Raw genomic sequence first — 22,052 nt, 5'->3', positions numbered from 1 at the left:
TTTGGAAAGGAATATCCTAATAGATAAAGCCATTGGCCCATTGTGGATTTTTTTTATAAACCATTGTCATGTTGTTTGTTTGTTTGTTTTCTTTCTTTCCTTCTTTCCTTCTTCTTCTTCTTTCCTTCTTTCCTTCCTTCCTTCCTCCCTTCCTCCCTTCCTCCCTCCCTCCCTCCTTTCTTTCTTTCCTTTTCTTTCTTTCTTTCTTTCCTTCCTTCCTTCTTTCCTCCTTTCTTCCTTTCTTTCTTCCTTCCTTTCCTTTCCCTCCCCCCCTTTCTTTCTTCCCTCCTTTCCCTTCCCTCCCCCCTTTCTTTCTTTCTTTCTTTCTTTCTTTCTTTCTTTCTTTCTTTCCTTCCTTCCTTCCTTCCTTCCTTCCTTCCTTTCCTTTCTTTCCTTCCTTTCTTTCTTTCCTTTCTTTCCTCTTTCTTTCTGTACCGGTTGCACTTGCGAGACAGGCACAGCACCATAGAGCTAACTCCCCGGCCCTCATGTTGTTTCTAATACAGTAAATCCCCAACTTACAAATATTGAGGTGTGAACTTTCTTAGATAGGAACAGACCTACCAAAGAGATTGACAACACAGAAAATGGCAAGGGGTTTTTCTTAAATGAACTGTTTCTACTTTTACAGTTACTTCAGAAAGGTGGTACAGTACAGTACAAAACCTGGCATAGTAGATTGCATGGACTGAATTGACAAAGAGTTACTAACTGGAGGAGGGAGGGTAGGTAGGAAACGGTGGAGCTAAGCCCCTCTCTAATGGGGATTTTTATCACAATGGCCATGTTGTCATGGAGGAATTCCCTTTTTCGTGATTTCCCAAACAAGGGTAAAATGCAGTGCATCTCTGAGGTGCCACTTAGTTGAAATACTGTTAAAGATCAAGCTCTGTGCATAGCAAGAGGTATTAGTCTCACCACTGACTTACAAAAGGCAGCCATGTGCTTGGATGAAAGCACAGATAATAATCATGCAGGGGTAGCAGTAATTTTGTGTTTTGCTGTTGGTGACAATTGCAGACAATCCTGCAAGCCATCAGGAAATCTACAGGAATTTTCTAGCATTGGAGCAGCTGCAAAGGAGAATTTTAGTAACAGATTTTTATAGTTTTGTAAGATGGAGACAAACCTGTGTTTTCTTACTGCTCCAGATAAAGCCAATTTGAAGAACTTGATCTTTCCTGCTTATGCTGGTTAGATTTTGGAAATTTGGAAATGGAGCTATTGGAATTTCAAGAAAGCTCTGTCTGGAAAAATTTATGACCTGTATGAAACACTAGTGAAGATAGAGTGTGAAGGAATGACAAAAGACAGCACAGTTGGTGGTTCTGAAAATGAAACCCCTTAAAGTGTGCAATTCTCTGTCAAATAATTTTAAATCAATGAAAGCGCTTAGGATTGCTTTTTTTTTTGGTACTAGGAATCAAACTCGGGACCTTTTGCTTGCACAGCAGGCACCAGAGCCACTGAGCTAAAGCCCTGGCCCCGGGATTGCTTTTTTTTGTTTGGAACATCTTAAGTTTGTGGGCTGCTGTTTTCAGTTTTGAATTGTATCAAACTGTATACAAGAAACATACTGAAGGATGATCTGAGTGTTGCATGTGTGGGTCTCTAACAAAAGTATGAGCCAAGGTTTGACAGACTATCAACATGCATACCACAGTGAAGACACATTAATTGTGCAAAACTACACCACATACAAACTTACATTTCAATAAAAAGTTGTTTGTATCATTGAAAGCTCTGTTACTATTTTTCTTTTTTAAGGAGGATGATGTTAATATATGTGGTTTTTTATAAATGAAAATCTCAGTATTCAAGTTTTAATTGCACTGTTGACACTTTGCAATAAATAACTGGGTTTTGAGTTGTAGATTGGGCAGTCAACCTGTGGAAGGTTTGAGATCACTGCCCTATGAGAAGAAACAGTGTAAGTGTATTGAGTTCACTACTGTTTTGATCTCATGGTCTCAGGCAACCACTGGAGGTCTTGGAGAATGTATTTCTGGTACATAAGGGGAGATGCTACACTTATACCTGTTGTGGGTATTTGAATTTTCTTCATCTTTTTTTCCCTATGTACATTTAAAAATGCCAGACTTTAACTGCAGTACTTAATACAAAAAAGAAAGCAAGCAGGCAGGCTAATAGAAGGCCAAATCAGCGAAGTGGCCTCTCTGCTGTAACCTCAAGCTTCTGATCTGAAATGACTGGGACTCAAGAGCCATTTGCTAATCTCTGGATTGACATGCTGTCAAATTCACACTCCCCTCACACACACTGCCTCTGCCCCACTATGGCTGTGATTCTGAAGTCCCAGGTGACAATTCTTTGGAATTCAGAACAGACAAAAAGCCTCTTAATTTCTCTTGATGAATTTGTATATTTTCTATGTTTTAAAAATAAGAATATAAAGTGCCTACGTAATCTTCCCCTTCCCCATCCCCTTTTGGCTGCCAGGAAACTCAGGCAAATTCTAAGCTCAAATATGTATTAGACTTGTTGGCTGTATGTTAAATGCTCTTCTGTCCTCTGGATCTCTTTTTTAATTTCTATTGCATGTTCTTTGTTCTCGCTTTTCTGTTTAGGTTAGATTGATTTTATTGTGTGTAGGCTAAAATAATATTTAGAATTTTCAATTAATTTTTTTCCTCCTTACATTTCCTTGTCCCCTGTCCTCCCCCTAGAGTCCGCCTCATTCAGTCAACAGGACCAGGTGGCATCCTTGCCTCAGGGAAGGGATGTCACAGTAGAAAGATGAGAAAAATCTTTGTGTCTCAGAACCCAAGTCCTGAGAGACTGCTGGCCTGCACTTTAGATTTGGGAGAGGAAGAACAGAATCACACAGGGCAAAGCTGGCTGTAGGTTTGAGGCTGGGAGGAGAAAGTACAGTAAAAGGAAGCTGGGAGGGAGGGAAGAGCAGAAAACCCAGACTGGGATAGAAATCTGTCCCAGAGAGGCTTGTGTCCTGCTTCCCAATCGAAGCCCAGGGAACATAGCAGACCCAGGGCAGAAATGGCTGTGTGGTCAGGCAGATGAACCCGCACTCAACTCCCAGAGTTCCCTGGAGCCCAGAAGGAACAAGGACCATCCAAAATGACTCCCAAATGCCCAAGGAGGGGTTGTGCAGAGAGAGTAAGTGAGGGGCTTTTCAGTTGAGAATAAGGACCATGTGAGAGCATCCTTACCAAGACCAAAGTAAGATGGTGGCCACCACCCCAAATGCTAGCAGCATGGACAGTGGTGAGGACAAGTGTCGGGCTTGCCTTGGCATCTTGTGACCCCCAGAATTGAGATCAAACCAGGGAAATGGCAACTTGACTGAGATGGACATTCTGCCCACTTGGTAGACTGTCACTCATGAAAGAAACTAAGTTGCCTTTAGAGAAATGGTTATATATCTTGTAAACCTGAGTTTGCCCCACATAGCATCCATACTCTGAGCCCCTCAATGGAATGGAATGAGGAAACATCAGAGCAGCAAAGAGCCTTCTAAAATGAATCCTTCCTTGGGGCCTTCCCAGGATAGACTGCCTCCTTGGGAGCCCTGGGATCATCCCTCTGATAAGGATTTAATCTCCAGGATCAAGGTGCAGCTGGATCTGTCTCCCCCATTGCAAAGGGCCAGGAAGCCCTCAGACTCACTTTGTACTTTTTCCTTGGTAGCTGATGCCTTCTGAATCAGCTGGAGCTGCCACCCAGCACAAAGGGCCTGGAAGCTTTCCAGGGGCTTCAGGAAAGAAGCACATTATATCCCAGATTTTTGGCCTTTGTAGCTAATGTCATCCTTAAATGCTATTTGAAATAACAAATTCCAAGTGTATGAACACTTGTGTGACCCTGAAAGCTTTTGCTAGTTGTAAGCCCAAGCTTTATTACCTCACTAATGAAGACTGGATCTGTTATCTGTCGCCAGTTGTTGTCTTACCATTCTGACCGTTACTTTACCTGTCTTTCAAATGAGCATAAGAATAATTTCTTCATGGGGGACTGATACTGAACAGATGTTCACAAAGCCCCGTAGGATCACCGTGACAGGTCCCTCCATAGGACTGAGATTGCTGTTACATAATCATTTTTTCCTTCTGGTGTTGATTAAAAAATGGTACATGCGCATCTATGTGCACAAATGTGTCAATGCTGATGGAGACATGCGCACTGGAAATGGCGCCATACATGCAGAGTGGAAGATGGGGTCCCTGAAGCAGTACTCCTTCCCAGTACCGTGTTACACGAACGGAATGAGTGTGGGAGGAGGGGTTTCATGTTTTCAAAATTAAGATGTCTGTGTCCTTTGAACGCCAACATCTGTAGTGAAGGACACTGTGGCCAGTGCAGTAAGAGGCAGCGGAAGCTCACGTGCTGGCAAACTTGGCTGTGCTGTAGTCTCTAGTGCCCTCTGCTGTACTTTGGGAAACAAACACTTCTTCAGGGAGCCATAAATGTCTGCACAAGGAAGGAAAACAAAATGCTCTTTACTTCTTGCAAGTTTCCACCTGACTTATTTCGCTTAACGGTAATGTCCTCCACTACAGCACAGCAGGGTTACCATATTTTATAAGAATTCATTGTATATTATTATATGAGAAACTAGGAGAGGTGACTTCAGAGGTTCCTAAAAAAAAGGAATGATACAGGTTCAAGGAGATGAGAATGTTGATCATCCTAATTTGATTATGATACAGGTATGGGATTATCACACTCTAGTGCACAGGCATGTGAAAGGATTTTATGTCAATAAAAGTTTTCAGCCAGGTGCAGTTGCACACACCTGTAATCACAGTACTCTAGTAGACTGAAGCAGGAAGATTGCAAGTTTCCTTGACTTTTTTTTTAGTACCAGGGATTAAACTCAGGACCTCATACCTTTCATGCAGGTGCTGTACCACTGAGCTACATCCCCAACTAAAAAGATTGCAAGTTTGACCCCATCCTGAGCAATTAAGATCTTGTCTTAGTAAACAAAAAACTTGAATTTGGAGTAATACTGTTTTGAGGTTTCTATTTTGGGGATATGTGTCTCCCCACCTTGGCTATCCTGTTATATTGGTTCCAGAATTAGAACCTTGATATCTTGCAACAAAACAGGAAATAGACCAAATACTACTGACTGGAACAGACAAAGTTTTTTGGAGTTATCTAAGGTGGTACTCTGAGCCTCATATTGATGTTTTCTGAGGGTTGGTTTTTCATTATAAAACTTCCTTTATTTCTTGCCCAGCAAGCAAAAAAACCTTGGATTTGGACTAGAATATGGAGCTCTGGTTGGGTTTGTTCACTTTGCCCGCGACTTTCTGTCACACCTGAGTATGGCTGAAAGATCCAGTGTTCATTTACTTTATAAGTGAAAAATACATTTGCCCATTAATTACAACTCCAGCACTCCAAGTCCCATATAAGGCGCAGTTAATAAAATCTAACTTTAGATGACACTCAGAGAAGCAGAAAGACAGTTTGTGTGAGGAAAGGAATAAGGCAGCACACATTTAACAGGAATGTTAATATTTACTCGATGCCACACTATCTGGGATGCTGCATAGTTACTAAGTGGGGATTACATCCTCAAGTAGTGCTAGCAGGGGATTTAGTGATGTTTCACAGAGAGAATCTACCAAAATCTTACTCTAAGAATAACTTTTAAAACCTGAAGAAAAAATTGAAAGAAAAGTCCTGGGTGGGGAGGGGAGTAGGGAACATTTCTGTTTACGGAATCCTAATATTTTGGCTGAACACATTATGTAAAGTTAAATACTATTTTAAACCAAGGAGATATAGTAATTTAAGTTTTTGTGAACTCAGAAAAATTAACACTTATGTAGTGACTTTCAGCCAGACATACAGGCAGACTTCCATATCCCACTTTTATTCTGCCCTTACCTACAACTCGCTGAAGACATGAAGGAGAAAATGAGAATGTGGGCACTGAACTCATTAAACCTCAGAATGAGCCCAGGGAGTAGGTATCAAGAGTTGTCAGCCTCATTTCCTAGCTGTGACCATGGGCTCCAAGAGGCCCGGGGCCTCGCGTCCAGGGCCTTCTAGATGTGTGAGTCAAGAGGAAAAAGAACAGAACCACCATCTCCCAGGTGGATGTGGAACCTCCCCTGTCCCAGGATGCTCTGTGCTCTATGGTAAGAGGCTGCACTTTGGGAGGCAGAGGTTTCTGTCCTTGATCAGTTACTAAGGAGAATTTAAGACTTTGGAGTTGTAGGAGAACGGCAGTGGAAGGTGTGCAGTAGCCAGAGATGTACAATTAGTTTTTAAAGGATATTGACTTTTACAATTAATTATCACTTTGAAGGCATTTTAAGTCACGTAATGAAATATTTATTTTAATATTTTCATTAAGTTTATTGCTACATTTTTGGCATAAAATACAGTTACATTCCTCGTTGGGATCTTGCACCTTTACATTATCTCTCTCAGTTCTTATTTTTTCCCCATTTCCCTGCCCTCCCTTCACCCCTCCACCCTTCCCCATTTACAGAGACTTTGTTTCCATTTTTTCCTTTTCTCATATTTTTTTCTTTTCCCTTCTTTCCTTTCCCCTACCCTTCACACTTCCCCTACTTCTTTAGACCTTTACTTCCTATTTCACGTTATGAATTATACCATTTGAACCTTATTTACTCTTTTAGTTTTTAACACCAGAGAAACTATTCGGTATTTACACATGTGTCCTATTTATTTCACTTAAGAGTATGGCCTCAATGTGCATCCATTTAGCTATAAATGTCTCTAGCTTCTCGTTCTTTATGGCTGAGTAGTACTCCATTTTATAAAAAACAAACAAACACATCTTTATCCAGTCTCCAGTTGATGGGCACTTGGGCTGTTTCCAAGCTTTAGCTATTACAAACTGTGCTGCTATAAACATGGGTGCACATATATCGCTGTGGTATGATTCTTTTCCTTCTTTTTTTTTGGTACCTGGGATTGAACTCGGATCCTTGTGCTTGTGAGGCAGGCACTGGAACCACTGAGCTAAATCCCCGGCCCAATTCTTTTCATTCTTTTGGAAAGATATCCAGCAGAGGGATAACTGGGTCAAATGGGAACTCTGATCCTAGTTTTTTGAGGTACCTCCATATTGATTTCCACAATGGTTGCACCAGTCTGCATTCCTAGCAACAATGGAGAAGGGTTCCTTTCTCCCCATAGCCCTGCCAACATGTGTTATTGGTTGAATTCTTGATAGCAGCCATTCTTTCTGGGGTGAGGTGGAATCTCAGCGTTTTCATCTGCATCTCTCGAATGACCAATGACGTTGAACATTTTTTCATATGTTTATTTGCTGCTTTTACTTGTTCGTCTGAGAAATGTCTGTTCATTTCAGATGCCCATTTTTCAATTGAGTCTTTATATTTGGGGTGTCTGATTTTTTTGAGTTCTTTATATATTCGATATAGAAGACCTTGTCTGAGGAACCACTGGTAAAAATTTTTTCCCACATAAGACTGCTTTCATTGTGTACTGTAGGTTCCGATATGTTGTATTTTCATTGTCATTTAATTGAAGGAACTGTCTGATTTCTTCTTTAACTTCCTCTGTGACCCATTGGTTATTCAGAAGTGTGTTGTTTGAGTTCCATGTATTTATGAAATTTTTGCAGTTTCTTTTGCTATTGATCTCCAATTTCATCACACTATGGTCTGAAAATATACAGGGGATAACTTCAATTCCTTTGTACTTACCTAAACATGTTCTATGAGCAAGTATGTGGTCTATTTTGGAGAATGGCCCATGTGCAGCTGAAAAGAATGTGTACTTTGATTTTGTGGGGTAGAACACTCTGTAAACATCTGTTAAGTCCATTTGTTCAAGAGTTTGATTGAGTTCTAGTATTTCGTTGGCTTATTTTTTGTCTAGTTGATCTATCTATTTGTGACAGTGGGATATTGAGGTCCCCCACTACTATTATGTTAGTGCTTATATGATTTTTCATGTTTGTTAGTATTTGTTGTTTTTTTTAAATTTATTTTTGGGGTTTTTTTTTTTGGTACCAGGGATCGAACTCAGGACCTTGTGCTTGCGAGGCAGGTGGCAACACCACTGAGCTAAATCCCCGGCCCAGTATTTGTTTTATATAGTTGGGTGTACTACTGTTTGGTGCATAGATGTTTATGATTTTCATCTCTTCCTTTTGGATTGTTCCCTTTACAAGGATGTAGTGTCCTTCTTTGTCTCTCTTAATCAGCGTTGGTTAGAAATCCACTTGATCTACAAAGAGGATAGCTACTCCTGCTTTTTTTCGGGTTCCTGTCACATGGAGTATTGTTCTCCACCCTTTAACTTTCAGTCTGTGAGTTTATTTTTGGTAATTCTAGGTAACAGAGACATGGCAGGCAGTATCACGACCCCCACCTTGAAACAATACTACAAAGCTACTAAAAACAACATGGTACTGGCAAAGAAACAGACATGAGGACCAGTGGAACAGATTAGAAGATGCAGAAATAACTCCAGACACACTCAGCCACTTCATCTTTGACAAAGGAGCCAAACACCCTCACTGGAGGAAAGATAGACTCTTTAATAAATGGTGCTGGAAAAATTGGGTTTCAACTTGCCAAAGATTAAAAATAGACCTAATATCTCTCACCATGCACTAAACTAAAATCTAAATTGATTAAAGATCTAAATATTAAAACAAACACTAACCAGCTGGAAGAGAGTTTAGGAAGAACTCTTGAAGACATTGTTGTAGGAAGAGATTTTATGAACAAAACCTCAGTTGCCTGTGAACTAGCACAAACAATCAACAAATGGGATCTCTTCTTACTAAAAAGCTTTCGTACAGCAAGAGAAACCACCAGCAGTGTGAAGAGACAACCCACAATGTGGGAAAAAATTTTCACCAGCTGTCCCTCAGACAAAGGTCTACTGTCTTGAATCTATAAAGAAAACTTTAAAAAATCAGACCTCCCAAATTTAAAGACCCAATCCAAAAATGGGCATCTGAAATGAACAGGCATTTCTTAGACAAAGAAGTGGAAATAGCAAATAAACATATGAAAAAATATTCAACATTACTGGTCATTAAAGAGATGCAAATGAAAACGCTGAGTTTCCACCTCAGTCCAGAAAGAATGGCTGCTATCAAGAAATCAACCAATAAAAAATGCTGGTGGGGCTGTGGAGAAGGTGGAACACTGCTCCACTGCTGGTGGGACTGTAGAGTGGTACAACCACTACGGAAACCAGTATGGAGATACCTCAAAGAACTAGGACTGGAAGTCCCATTTGACCCAGCAATTCCCCTGCTGGGTATCTTTCCCAAAGAACTAAAAGAATCATACTGCAGTGATATATGCATACCCATGTTCATAGCAGCACAGTTTGTAATAACTAAAACTTGGAAGAAGCCCAAATGCCCATCAAATGGAGACTGGATAAATGTGGGGTTTTTAAATAAAATAGAGTACTACTCAGCCATAAAAAATGAGAAATTAGAGACATTTATAGCTAAATGGATGCACATTGAGGCGATACTCTTAAGTGAAATAGGGTGTGTAAATACTGAATAGTTTCTCTGGTGTGTGGAACAAAGTGTAAACAAGGACTAAAGGTATAATAGATAATGTGAAATAGGAGGAAAAGGGGCAAAGGGGAATGGGAAGTGGGAGGGGTAGGGGAAAGGAAAGAAGGGAATGGAATTAATAGAGAAAATGAAAAAATGGAAACAGTCTTTGTAAATAAGGAGGAATGGAGAGGTTGAAGGGAGGGTAGGGGAAGGGGGAAAAATAAGAACCAAGAGAGATTATGTAAAGGTGCAAATTTCCAATGATGAATGTCATTATATTGTATACTAAAATGTACCAATAAAATAAAATTAAAAATTAAAAAAATAAAAATTTTTTTTCCCCCACATTGTAGGTTGTCTTTTAGCTCTTTTGGTGGTTTCTCTTGCAGTGCAGAAGCTTTTTGCAGGACATTTTTGTTTTTTGGTACTGGGGATCGAACTCAGGACCTTGCGCTTGTGAGGCAGGTGCTGCAACCACTGAGCTAAATCCCCAGCCCAGGAGAAGCTTTTTAATGAGATGAGATCCCTGTTGTTGATTCTTTGTGCTAGTTGCCGTGCTACTGAGGAGTTCTTCATAAAATTTTTTCCTATGCCAATGTCTTCAAGAGTTATACCTGGACGTGTGCGTTCCCTATCCCTCGACCAACGCTGCTGCCTCCTTCTGCTGCTCCTGGAGCTGCTTGTGTGCTCGTTCAGTGCGGACCTGGTATCTCTTTTGTGAAGCAGCAGCTGAGAAGACTAGGGCGCTCACATTGGCTGACAAAAAGCCCAAGGAAGGAGTCAAGACTGAGAACAATGATCATATTAATTTGAAGGTGGTGGGGCAGGATGGTTCTGTGGTGCAGTTTAAGATAAAGAGGCATACACCACTTAGTAAACTAATGAAAGCCTATTGTGAATGACAGGGTTTATTAATGAGGCAGATCGAATTCCGATTTGATGGACAGCCAATCAATGAAACACACACCTGCACAGTTGGAAATGGAGGACGAAGATACAATTGATGTGTTCCAACAGCAGACAGGAGGTGTCTACTAAAAAGGGAACTTGCAACAACTCTACTCCAGAACTCTGTTCTTACAGACCAAGAATACATTATCAATTAGAAAACTGCAATTTGGTTCCACCATATCCTGACTACTACAGTATGGTTTTCTCTATTCTTTCATTTACCCCTTCCCCATTTTTTTTTTTTTTTTTTTTTTTTACTAAATGGCCAACAATATGTTTTGATTGACATCAGATGGAGACAGAATGGGGAGATACTGGTTCTGTGAAAATCCCTCTCTCCATTAGTGGCATGCTCATCAGCTCTTATCTTTATATTCCAGTAAGTTATTTTGCTCTCACTGTTTTAACAGAAAAGACAACAACATAAAAATCTTTGCATACCTTGTTTTTGGTTTTTTTTCTTTTGGTACTGGGGTTCGAACTCTGGACCTTGTGCTTGTGAGGCAGATGGCAGAACCACTGAGCTAAATCCCCGGCCCTGCATACCTTGTTTGATTGGAGAATTTTAATGTTTTTCATCTATCATTGTAAAACCAAGGACAATTTTATAACTTTTTGTATGTAGCTGTTACATGTAGGGCAATCAGTCTTTATGTAGGAATAAATTACTCTTTAAAAGAAAAAAAATCCTAGATAGTTTTCCCTTTAAGTCAGGTGTCTTGTTTAAATAAACTTATTGTTTGAAAAAAAAAAGTTATGCCTAACTTATCTTCCAGCAAGTTTAGTATTTCTGTTTTAATATTTAGATCTTGAATCCACTTTGATTTTAGTTTAGTGCTTGGTGAAAGATAGGTGTCTAGTTTTAATCTTTGACAGGTTGAAATCCAGTTTTTTTTAACACCGTTTATTGAATCTTTTAATTTTTTAATTTTTATTTTTTGGTATCAGGCATCGAACTTGAGTCCTTGCACTTGCTCAGCAGCAGAGAAACCACTGAGCTAAATCCCCGGCTCCACCACCATTTATGAAAGAGGCTATCTTTCCTCTAATGAGGCTGGTTGGCTCCTTTGTCAAAGATGAGGTAGCTGAGTATGTCTGGAGTTGTTTCTGTATCTTCTAATCTATTCCACTGGTCCTCAGGTCTGTTTCTTTGCCAGTACCATGCTGTTTTTTTCACAGTGGCTTTGTAGTATGGTTTCAAGTTTGGGATTGTGATACCCCCTCTCATGTCTCTCTTGCCTAGAATTGCTTTTGCTATTCTAGGTCTCTTCTGGTTCCAAATGAATTTTTGGATTTTTTTTTCTCTAGTTTGTGCAATACACTGTTGCGATTTCAATCAGGATTCCATTGAATCTGTATAGTAGTTTTGGAAGTATGGCCATTTTCACTGTTGGTTTTCCTACCCAGGAGCAAGGGATGTCTTTCCATTTTCTTATGTCCTCTTCGATCTCATTTTTCAGAGTGCTGTAATTTTCAGTGTAGACGTCTTTTGTCTCCTTCATTAGATTGATGCCTAGATATTTCTCTTTTTTTGAATGCTATTGTGAAAGGAATTGTTTCCTTAATTTCTCTCTCATTGAGTCTGTTATTTGTAGACAAGAAAGCTATTGATTTTTGAGTGTTTACCTTGTATCCAGCAACTCTACTGAATCTGTCAATTAAGTCTAGAAGTCTTTTGGAAGAATTTTTTGCATCTTCTATGTAGAGTATCATATCGTCAACAAATAATGAAAGTTTAACTTCTTCCTTTCCTATCTTTATTCCTTTTATTTCTTTCTCTTGTCTAATAGCTGTGGCTAATGTTTCTAGAACTATATTGAACAGGAATGGTGATAGTGGGCATCCTTGTCTTGTTCCTAATTTTAGCATGAAAGTTTTCAGTTTTTGACCATTTAGTATGGTTTTGGCTGTTGGTTTTTCATAGATAGCCTTTATTAGCTTGAGATAAAGACCATCTATTGCAATTTTCTATAGGGTTTTTATCATGAATGGGTGTTGGATTTTGTTGAATGCTTTTTCTGCAACTATTGAGATGATCATATGGTTTTTGTCCTTGACTCTATTGATGTAGTGTATTACATTTATTGATTTACATATGTTGAGCCATCCTTGCATCCTTGGGATAAATCTGACTTGGTCAGGGTGTATGATTTTCTTGATGATCCTCTGTATACTGTTTGCCAGTATCTTATTGAGGATTTTTGCATCTGTGTTCATTAGGGAGATTGGCCTGTAGTTCTATTTTTTGGTTGGGTCTTTCCCCAGTTTTGGAATCAAAGTAACACTTGCTTCCAGGAATGAATTTGGAAGTATTGCTTCCCTTTCAGTTTCATTGAAGAGTTTAAAGAGTAGTGGCAATAGATCTTCTCTTAATGTCTTTTAGAATTCAGCAGTGAAGCCATCAGGACCTGGGTTTTTCTGTGTTGGTAAAGTTTTAATTACATTTTCAGTTTCACTGATTGTAATTGGGGTGTTTAGACTTTTTATATCTTCTTCATTCAACTTTGGTAATTCATATGTGCCTAGGAATCTGTCCATTTCTTCTGTGTTTTCCATTTTATTATAGTACAGTTTCTCAAAGTAGGTATTGATGATCCTCTGGATTTCTGCTGGATCTGTTGTGACTTTACCTTTTTTCATTCCCCATTGCATAAATTTGAGCCTTTTCTTTCCTTTTTTTGTTAAGGTTGGCTAAGGCTCTATAGATTTTATTTATTCTTTTGAAAAACCAACTCTTCGATTTGTTGATTTTTTTTTTATATTGTTCTCTTAGTCTCCATTGCATTGATTCCTGCTCTAATCTTTATAATTTCCTCCCTTGCATGAACTTTGGGTTTGTCTTGCTTTTCTTTTTCTAGGAGCTTAAGGTTCAGCATTAGGTTGTTTATTTGAGCTTGCTCTGTTTTCCTAATATGGGCATTTACTGCTATGAATCGTAGAACTCATAGAACTGCTTTCATTGTGTCCCATAGATTCCTGTATGTTGTATTGGCATTATCATTTAGATAGTAGAAACTGTCTAATTTCTTCTTTAATTTCCTCTGTGACCTGTTAGTTGTTCAGGAGGATGTTATTCAATTTCCATGTGTTTGTGCAGTTCTTGCAATTTCTTATGCTGTTGATCTCCAGTTTAATTGCACTATAATATACAGGGGATAACTTCAACTCCTTTGCATTTCAAGGTTCTGCTGTAGGTTCCAGCTGCCCTTCCCCTGAAGATAGTCCAGGTTCCAATGGGAGGTGGTGATCCCTCCAACTTACCAACTATGGTGGTCTGGTGTGCCTTTTTTGCAGAGATTTTCTTCGCTTTTCTAGTGGGCTTCAGTTTTTATCTAGGAGCCTCAGAAAGGCCCTCTTTCTCTTGTTCACTTCTGTTCTATCTTCTGGAGCTAAAATCAATGTCCTTTCTGACCCACTGCCTCTCTGTGGTGTGGATCCAAGTGCTGGCTTGGCCCAGTGGCCAGAAGGGGGGGTGCTACGTTGGTGCTGCATGGCTCCGCTGCTCTGTGCCAATGGGGTGGGGCCACCCTAAATAATATTTAAAGAGAAGAAATTAAGAAATCACTATGTGCTGGACAGAGTGGTGATTGTCCCAGCCATTGAGAAGGCTGAGACAGGAGGCTCACCTGAGCCCAGAAGTTCAAGACCACCTGGACAATATAGTGAGGCCCTGTTTCCAAAGGGCAGGATTATTATATGAATTCTGGTGGGTCATTTGAAAGAATCTTACCTTGAATAGTAAGTTTTCTCAAACTGAATGAAATTGAAATCAAAATATCTATGTCAAGGATGCCCACTATCACCACTCCTGTTCAATATAGTTCTGGAAACATTAGCCATAGCAATTAGAAAAGAGAAAGAAATAAAAGGAATAAAGATAGGAAAAGAAGAAGTTAAACTGTCATTATTTGCTGATGATATGATACTTTACATAGAAGACCCAAAAAACTCTGCCAAAAGACTTCTGGACTTAATCGACAGATTCAGTAGAGTAACTGGATACAAGGTCAAGACTCAAAAAACAGTAGCCTTCTTATACACAAATAACAGGCTCACTGAGAGAAATTAGGGAAACAGTTCCTTTTACAATAGCATCCAAAAAAGTGAAATATCTAGGAATCAACCTAACAAAGGAAGCAAAAGACCTCTACACTGAAAACTACAGCACTCTGAAAAAAGAGATCAAAGAAGATACAAAAAAATAGAAAGACATCCCTTGCTCCTGGGTAGGAAGAACCAATATAGTGAAAATGGCCATACTTCCAAAACTACTAAATAGATTCAATGGAATGCCAATTGAAATTCCAACAATATACTTCACAGAACTAGAGAAAACAATCCAAAAATTCATTTGGAACCATAAGAGACCTAGAATAGCTAAAGCAATTCTAAGCAATAGAGACATGGCTGGGGGTATCACAATCCCCAACTTGAAACTATACTGCAAAGCTGCTGTGATAAAATCAGCATGGTACTGGCAAAGGAACAGACCTGAGGATCAGTTCAGTAGATTAGAAGATGCAGAAACAACTCCAGACATGCTCAGCCACCTCATCTTTGACAAAGGAGCCAACCACCCTCATTGGAGGAAAGATAGCCTATTTAATAAATGGTGTTGGAAAAACCAGATTTCAACCTGCCAAAGATTGAAACTAGACCCATACCTATCACCATGCACTAAACTAAGATTGAAGTGGATTAAAGATATAAATATTAAGACAGAAACACTAAACTTGATGGAAGATAAGTTAGAACTCTTGAAGACATTGGCATAGGAAAAGACTTCATGAACAAAACCTCAGCAGCACGGGAACTAACAGAAAGCATCAACAACTGGGATCTCATCTTCTTAAAAAGCTTCTGCACTGCAAAAGAAACCACCAACAGAGCTAACAGACAACCTACAATATGGGAAAAAGTTTTTAGCAGCTGTACCTCAGACAAAGGACTACTATCTAGAATATATAAAGAATTGAAAAAAATCAGACCCCCCAAATTCAAAGACCCACTTCAAAAATAGGCATCTGAAATGAACAGACATTTCTCAGACAAGGAAGTAAAAGCAGCAAACAAATATATGAAAAAATGTTCAACATCACTCATCATTTGACAGATACAGATGAAAACAACATTGAGATTCTACCTCACCCCAGAAAGAATGGCTGCTATCAAGAAATCAACAAATAACAAATGCTGGCAGGGTTGTGGGGAGAAAGGAACCCTTCTCCATTGCTGGTGGGAGTGCAGACTGCTGCAACCATTGTGGAAGTCAGTATGGAGATACCTCAAAGAACTAGGACTAGAGGTCCCATTTGACCCAGCTATTCCTCTACTGGTTATCTTCCCAAAAGAATTAAAAGTATCATACCACAGTGATATATGTGCACTTATGTTCATAGCAGCACAGTATGTAATAGCTAAAGCTTGGAAGCAGCCCAAGTGCCCATCAGCTGGAAACTGGATAAAGAAAATGTCGGGTTTTTTTATAAAACGGAGTACTACTCAGCTATAAAGAACAAAAAACTAGAGTCATTTATAGCTAAATGGATGCATATTGAGGCCATACTCTTAAGTGAAATAAATAGGACACACGTGTAAATACCGAATAGTTTCTCTAGTGTGAGAAACTGATAGTGTAAACAAGGGTTAAAATGATTAAAATGAATAATTGATAATTTGAAATAGGAAAAAAGGTCCAAAGATGAACTAGTGAAGGGAAGGGAAGGGGAAAGGAAAAGAGGGAAAGGAAAAACTATGAGAAAAGAAAAATGGAAATGAAATCTATGTAAATAGGTAAGGGTGGAGGGGGTGAAGGATGCACAGGTAATGGGGGAAAAAAAGAACCAAGATATATCATGTACAGGTACAAACACCCAATGATAAATGTAAACAAATTGTATACCTAAAATGTACCAATAAAAGAACTAAAAACAAAAAACAAAATATCTCTGTCAAAAGGCAACACAGACAATGCATACCCCATGGTCAAAAACTGAGTATTTCAGTCATTTTCCATTGACTTTGCCCTTTCAATGGGCTGTGCTGTGCAATAAAAAAATTGTCATTTAAAAAATGTTTAGATTTTAGTAATATCTATTTTCCCATAGATTCTGACACAAAATAAGCAGGGTCATATTTAATACTTGAAGGGAAAAAAGAAAACTCAGGACATCTTCATATAGAGTTGAGAGAAATATGGTTGGAAGCTTATTTGAAGTTAGAATATTCAAGTTATAATTTGGCAAGAAGGAAGCAGTTTAAATAATTAAAAATGAGGAATGAGCTTCCAAAAGGGAGAAGTACATTTTTAAAATAGATCACCATGGCAGAGTGTTTCTGACCAGCACTTGCTGTCAGGATTCTAAAAATTTCCAATAATTTAATGAATTGCACCATTAAAAGTCATAATAGGTCTAAAAGCCATTCTTTGAAGAACTTTCTAAGTAATTTGACCCACATAATCATCTTATTAAATTCATTTGATATCATGAGACATTGAAATATGCATAGTACATTATATTAAATATAAAAGAACTTTTCACTTGGTAACTTGTGTACTCTGAAATCACAGCTTTATTATTATTTATATATTGGTACATTTTAGGTATACAATACATTTACATTTATCATTGGGTGTTTGTACCTGAACATGATGTATTTTAGTTCTTATTTTTCCCCCTTTACCTATGCACCCTTCACCCCCACCACCCTTCCCTATTTACATAGATTTTGCTTCAATTTTTTTTTTCTCATAATTTTTCCTTTCCCTTCTTCCCTTTCCCCTTCCCGTCCCGGCACCCCTAACCCCCTGGACCTTTTCCTATTTCAAATTATCAATTATTCGTTTTAATCATTTTCATCCTTATTTACACTTTCAGCTTCTCACACTAGAGATGGTATTTGGTATTTACACGTGTGTCCTATTTATTTCACTTAAGAGTATGGCCTCAATATGCATCTATTTAGCTATAAATGACTCAAGTTTCTCATTCTTTATGGCTGAGTAGTAATCCATTTTATAAAAAACCTTATCCAGTTTCCAGTTGATGGGCACTTGGGCTGTTTCCAATCCTCAGCTATTACAAACTGTGCCGCCATAAACAGAGGTGCACATGTATCGCTGTGGTATGATTTTTTTAATTCTTTGGGGAAGATACCCAGTAGGGGAATAGCTGGGTCAAATGGGACCTCTTGTCCTAGTTCTTTGAGGTATCTCCACACGGATTTCCACAGTGGTTGCACCAGTCTGCACGCCCACCAACAATGGAGAAGGGTTCCTTTCTCTCCACACCCCCACCAACATTTGTTATTGGTTGTGAAATCACAGCTATTAGTTGACTATAAAACTAGACATGATTTGAGTCGACTACTGTTATATCATTTTACTTTGGCCAGGCATTGTGGTGTGCACCTATAATCCCAGAACTCAGGAGGCTGAAGCAGGAGGAGTCCCACAAGTTTGAGCCCATGCTAGGCTACATAGTGAGTTCAAGGCTAGCCTGAACTGCATAGAGAGACCCTGTCTCAAAAACAAAAAACAAAAAAGATTTTACTTTGTAACATATAGGAGTGTGGAAGTCACAGGTCTTCTATTGCTTACTAGGAAATGTTTAATGAAGTATTTTTATTTATTAGCACAGACACAGTGGATTATGGGGTGATTAAAGTGATATGGCAGCCATACTTGTCAAAAATATAGCTGTAATTAATAGCAAGGCAATAGTCTCTGAGTTCATCTATGTCTAAGCACACTAACTGACTTTTTAAAGAATCTTCACAAATTCTTATAATTGCACATTATCAAAAACAAACAGCAACAAAAATCCCACAAAGTGACTTTTCAACTGTAAATTTACTTCCTGCATGGTACCTCGTATTTCATATTTTGTGTTCCTAACATCAATAACCAAGAATTCATGTGACTTACCTTTGTGGGAAATACAATTTTTTTTCTTTTTCTGGTACTGAGGATCGAACTCAGGACTTTGCAGTTACAAGGCAGGCATGGTGCCACTGAGCTAAATCCCTGGCCCAAACACAACATTTTTATAAGAAATTGAGAAGGAAAGTCAATAAAGGATACAAAGGCAGAAAGGAACTAGCATTTATTGAGTACCTTCTGTATACCAGGTATTGTGCTAATTGTTTTCTAAATACTATCAGTCTAGGGCTGGGGATTTAGCTCAGTAGTGCCGCCACCTTCCTTGCAAGTACAAGGTCCCAAGTTCAATCCCTGGTACCAAATAAATAAATAAATACTATCAGTCTAACTCATTTAATCCTTATAAAGATGCAAAGTGAGAAAATTAAAAAAAAATTTTTTTCCCAGGGCTTTTTTTTTCCCAGCCCACTTTTTTGATTTTTAATTTAAAAAATATTTTTATTCAGTGCATGTTTGCATTTCATGCAGTTTACATCTTTGGCAATGGTTTCATCTGCATACCACAGCTTGTTTCTTTTTAAAATCTTCTCAAAAAATTAAAAAAAAAAAATCTCTTTCCCTCTCCCTCCTCCAGTTCCCCTGTCCCATTTTTCTTTCTTGTTGATATTAATCTTAGGTCGTGTTATGGCATATATTTATATTGAGATTAGGTTCCTGTACATGGCACATGTTAATTCTACTTATTTTAGGGCTGGGGATTTAGTTCAGTGGTTTCGCCGCCTGCCGCACAAGCGCAAGGACCCGAGTTCGATCTCTGACACCAAAAAAATACTTACTTTGCCTTTCCCTTTTTGCCTCATGCTTTCTCCGTTGGACCAGTTTGCTATCGGAAGAAATGCATCTCTGTCCCCATCTATTCATTCTTATTATTGTTTTTGTACTTTGCATCATTCAAAGGAGAGATAGATACTATATGGTATTTAAGCTCCTGTGTCTGGTTTATTTTATTCAACATAGTATTTGCCAGATGCATCCATTTTCCTACAAATGTCTCAAATCTGTCATTCTTTATAGCATTTTAGTATTCCATTATATATAGATACCACATTTTCTTTATCCCATCATCTGTTTCCAGGTTTTAGCTATTATGAGTTGTGCTGCTATAAACATTGGTATGTATTTATCACTGTAGTATGCTTTCTCAAGTTCTTTGGGGAAGATACCTAGCAAGGAGATTGTTAGATCATATGGAATTTCTAATTTCAGTCCTTTGAGAAATCTCCGTACTGATCTCTCTAATAGTTGTACTAGTATACATTCCCACCAAGGAAAGAGGGTTCCTTTTTCACCACATCCTGGCCAGCATTTGTTATTGTTTGATTTCTTAATGGTTGCCATTCTTTCCAGAGTAAGATGGAATCTTGGTGTTGTTTTAATTAGCATTTCTCTAATGGCCAGAAATGTTGAGCATTTTTTCATATATTTGTTGACCATTTCTATTTCTTCCTCTGTGAAGTGTCTATTCATTTCTCTTACCCATTTTTTGGCTGGATCTTTAATTTTAGGTGGTTTAATTTTTTGAGTTCTTTGTATATTCTAGATACTTACTTTTCTGAGGAGTAGCTGGCAAATTTTTTCCCTTTCAGGTCGTCTCTTCACTAGTGATTATTTTGCTGTACAAATGCTTTTTAGTCTGATATAATCTTCTTTGTTGATTCTTGCTGTTATTTCATGTGCAATTGAGGTTTTGTTTAGAAAATATTTTCATACATTTATGTCTTCAAGTGTTTACCTATTTTATCTTCCGGTAGGTTTAATGTTTCAGTTTTCCCCACAGCACTTGTTGAATAGGCTGTCCTTTCGCCAAAATATGCTGTCTTAGTTATTTTTCTCTTGTTGCTGAGACAAAATACCCAACACCCAAAGTTAAAGGGAGTAAGGGCTTATTTAGCTAGTTCATAGAGGTTTCAGTCCATAATTGGCTGGCTCCAAGGCAAGGTGGTGTGGCAGCAGTCCATCCCGTAGAGAAATAGTTCATGGTGGCCTGAAGGTAAGAAAAGCAACAAAGCACCTTAACAGCATCTTTCTGCCCCTTTTATCCCAAGCAGACTACTGAGATTAGGGCAGTGCCAAACCAATTACACACGTGTAGTGATTTAGTAATCACACACCCTTAGTCCCAGCATCACAGACTCTAGATTCAGCCACCTCTGAAAAAGAAAGCCCCACTTCATCCACATAAGGCTTTGGGGGGACATCTAAACACAAGCCATAACAGATGCTTTGGCCCCTTTGTTGAAAATCAAATAGCTGAATGTTTGGGGAATTTTCTGTATTCTCAGTCTGTTCCATTGACCCATATATCTCTTTTTGTTCCAGTATCATGCTATTTTTATCAGTATTTCTTTGTAGTGTAACTTTAAGTCGGTGATTGCTATGCCTCCTGCTTTGCTCTTGTTTCCCAAAATTGCTTGTGCTATTCTGGGTCTCTTCTGGTTCCATATGAATTTTAGGATTTTTTTTCTAGATTTGTAAAGTATGCTGCTGGCACTTTGATTGGGACTGCATTGAATCTAAATAACAGTTTTGGAAGTATGGCCATTTCAATAATATTGATTTTACCTATCCAGGAGCAGAGGATAGTTTTCCATTTTTTGATATCCTCATTTCCAGAGTATTGTAGTGTTCTTTGTAGAGGTCTTTCACTTTCTTGATTAGGTTAATTCCTAGGTTTTTTTGTTTTTCTTGAAGCTACTGTGAATGGTATTATTTTCACAATTTTGTTCTCATCCTGTTCATTTTTGATGTACACACATGCTAATGATTTTTGTGTGTTGATGTTGTACATTCCTGAAGTTTGTTATTGATTGGAAGTTTTTGGTTGAGTTCTTTGGGTCTTCTATGTCATCTGCACATAATGATAATTTGAGCTTTCCCTTTTTTATATGTATCCCTTTTATTTCTTTCTCTCACCTAATTGGTCTGGCTAGTGTTTCAAGTACTGTGTTGAATACAAGAGGTGATAGTGGATATCCTTTTCTTTTTCCTTTCTTTTTTTTGCAATCATCATTATTTTATTTTGCATTTCTTTTTTTAATTCATTAAGTTTATTGGTACATTATACAATATGATGTCATTCATCATTGGGAATTTGTACCTTTGGATATCCTTTTCTTGATCCTGGTTTTAGGAGGAATTCTTCTAGTTTTTCCCCATTAGTATGATGCTGGCTATTGATTTGTCATACATAGCTTTTATCATATTCAGGTGTGATCTTTCTATACCTGTTTTCTTCAGGGTTTTTATCACGAAGGTTGTCAGATTTTCCCAAAAGCCTTTTCTGTATTTACTGATATGATTATATGGTTCTTAACCTTGCTTCTATTTTTGTGATATATTTATTGACTTATGTATGTTGAACCATCCTTGCATCTCTGGGATGAAACCTACTTGATCATGACATGTGATCTTTTTAATAATGTGCTGCATTCTATGTGCTGGTGTCTTGTTGAGGATTTTTGCATCTGTGTTCATTAAGGAGACTGGCCTATAGTTTTCTTTTGTAGTTGGATCTTTATCTGGTTTGGGGATCAGGGTGATACTAGCTTCCACAAATGAATTTGGGAGCATTCAGTCCTTTTCAATTTCTTTGAAGAGCTTGGGGAATATTGGCAATATACCATCCTTAAAGGTTTT

The 22,052-nt window shown here is 38.3% G+C and overlaps 1 pseudogene across 1 annotated transcript in view; it reads left to right on the top strand.

Moving 5' to 3' along the window:
• Positions 1 to 22,052, top strand: part of LOC101702584 (small ubiquitin-related modifier 2-like) — a 45,485-nt pseudogene that overhangs the window by 4,928 nt on the left and 18,505 nt on the right. The window contains exon 6 of the transcript XR_002387488.2: positions 10,130 to 22,052. This exon is cut by the window's right edge and continues 18,505 nt beyond it. The product of XR_002387488.2 is annotated as a small ubiquitin-related modifier 2-like (transcript). The remainder of the gene's footprint in view (positions 1 to 10,129) is intronic.

Source organism: Heterocephalus glaber, unplaced genomic scaffold (assembly GCF_053883595.1).
Source record: "Heterocephalus glaber isolate CG9 unplaced genomic scaffold, H.glaber_assembly_v1.0 deba00001606, whole genome shotgun sequence".
Classification (NCBI taxonomy): Eukaryota; Metazoa; Chordata; class Mammalia; order Rodentia; family Bathyergidae; genus Heterocephalus; species Heterocephalus glaber.
The sequence above is the reverse complement of the archived record's forward strand: the minus strand, read 5'-3'. Positions and strand labels throughout refer to the sequence as shown.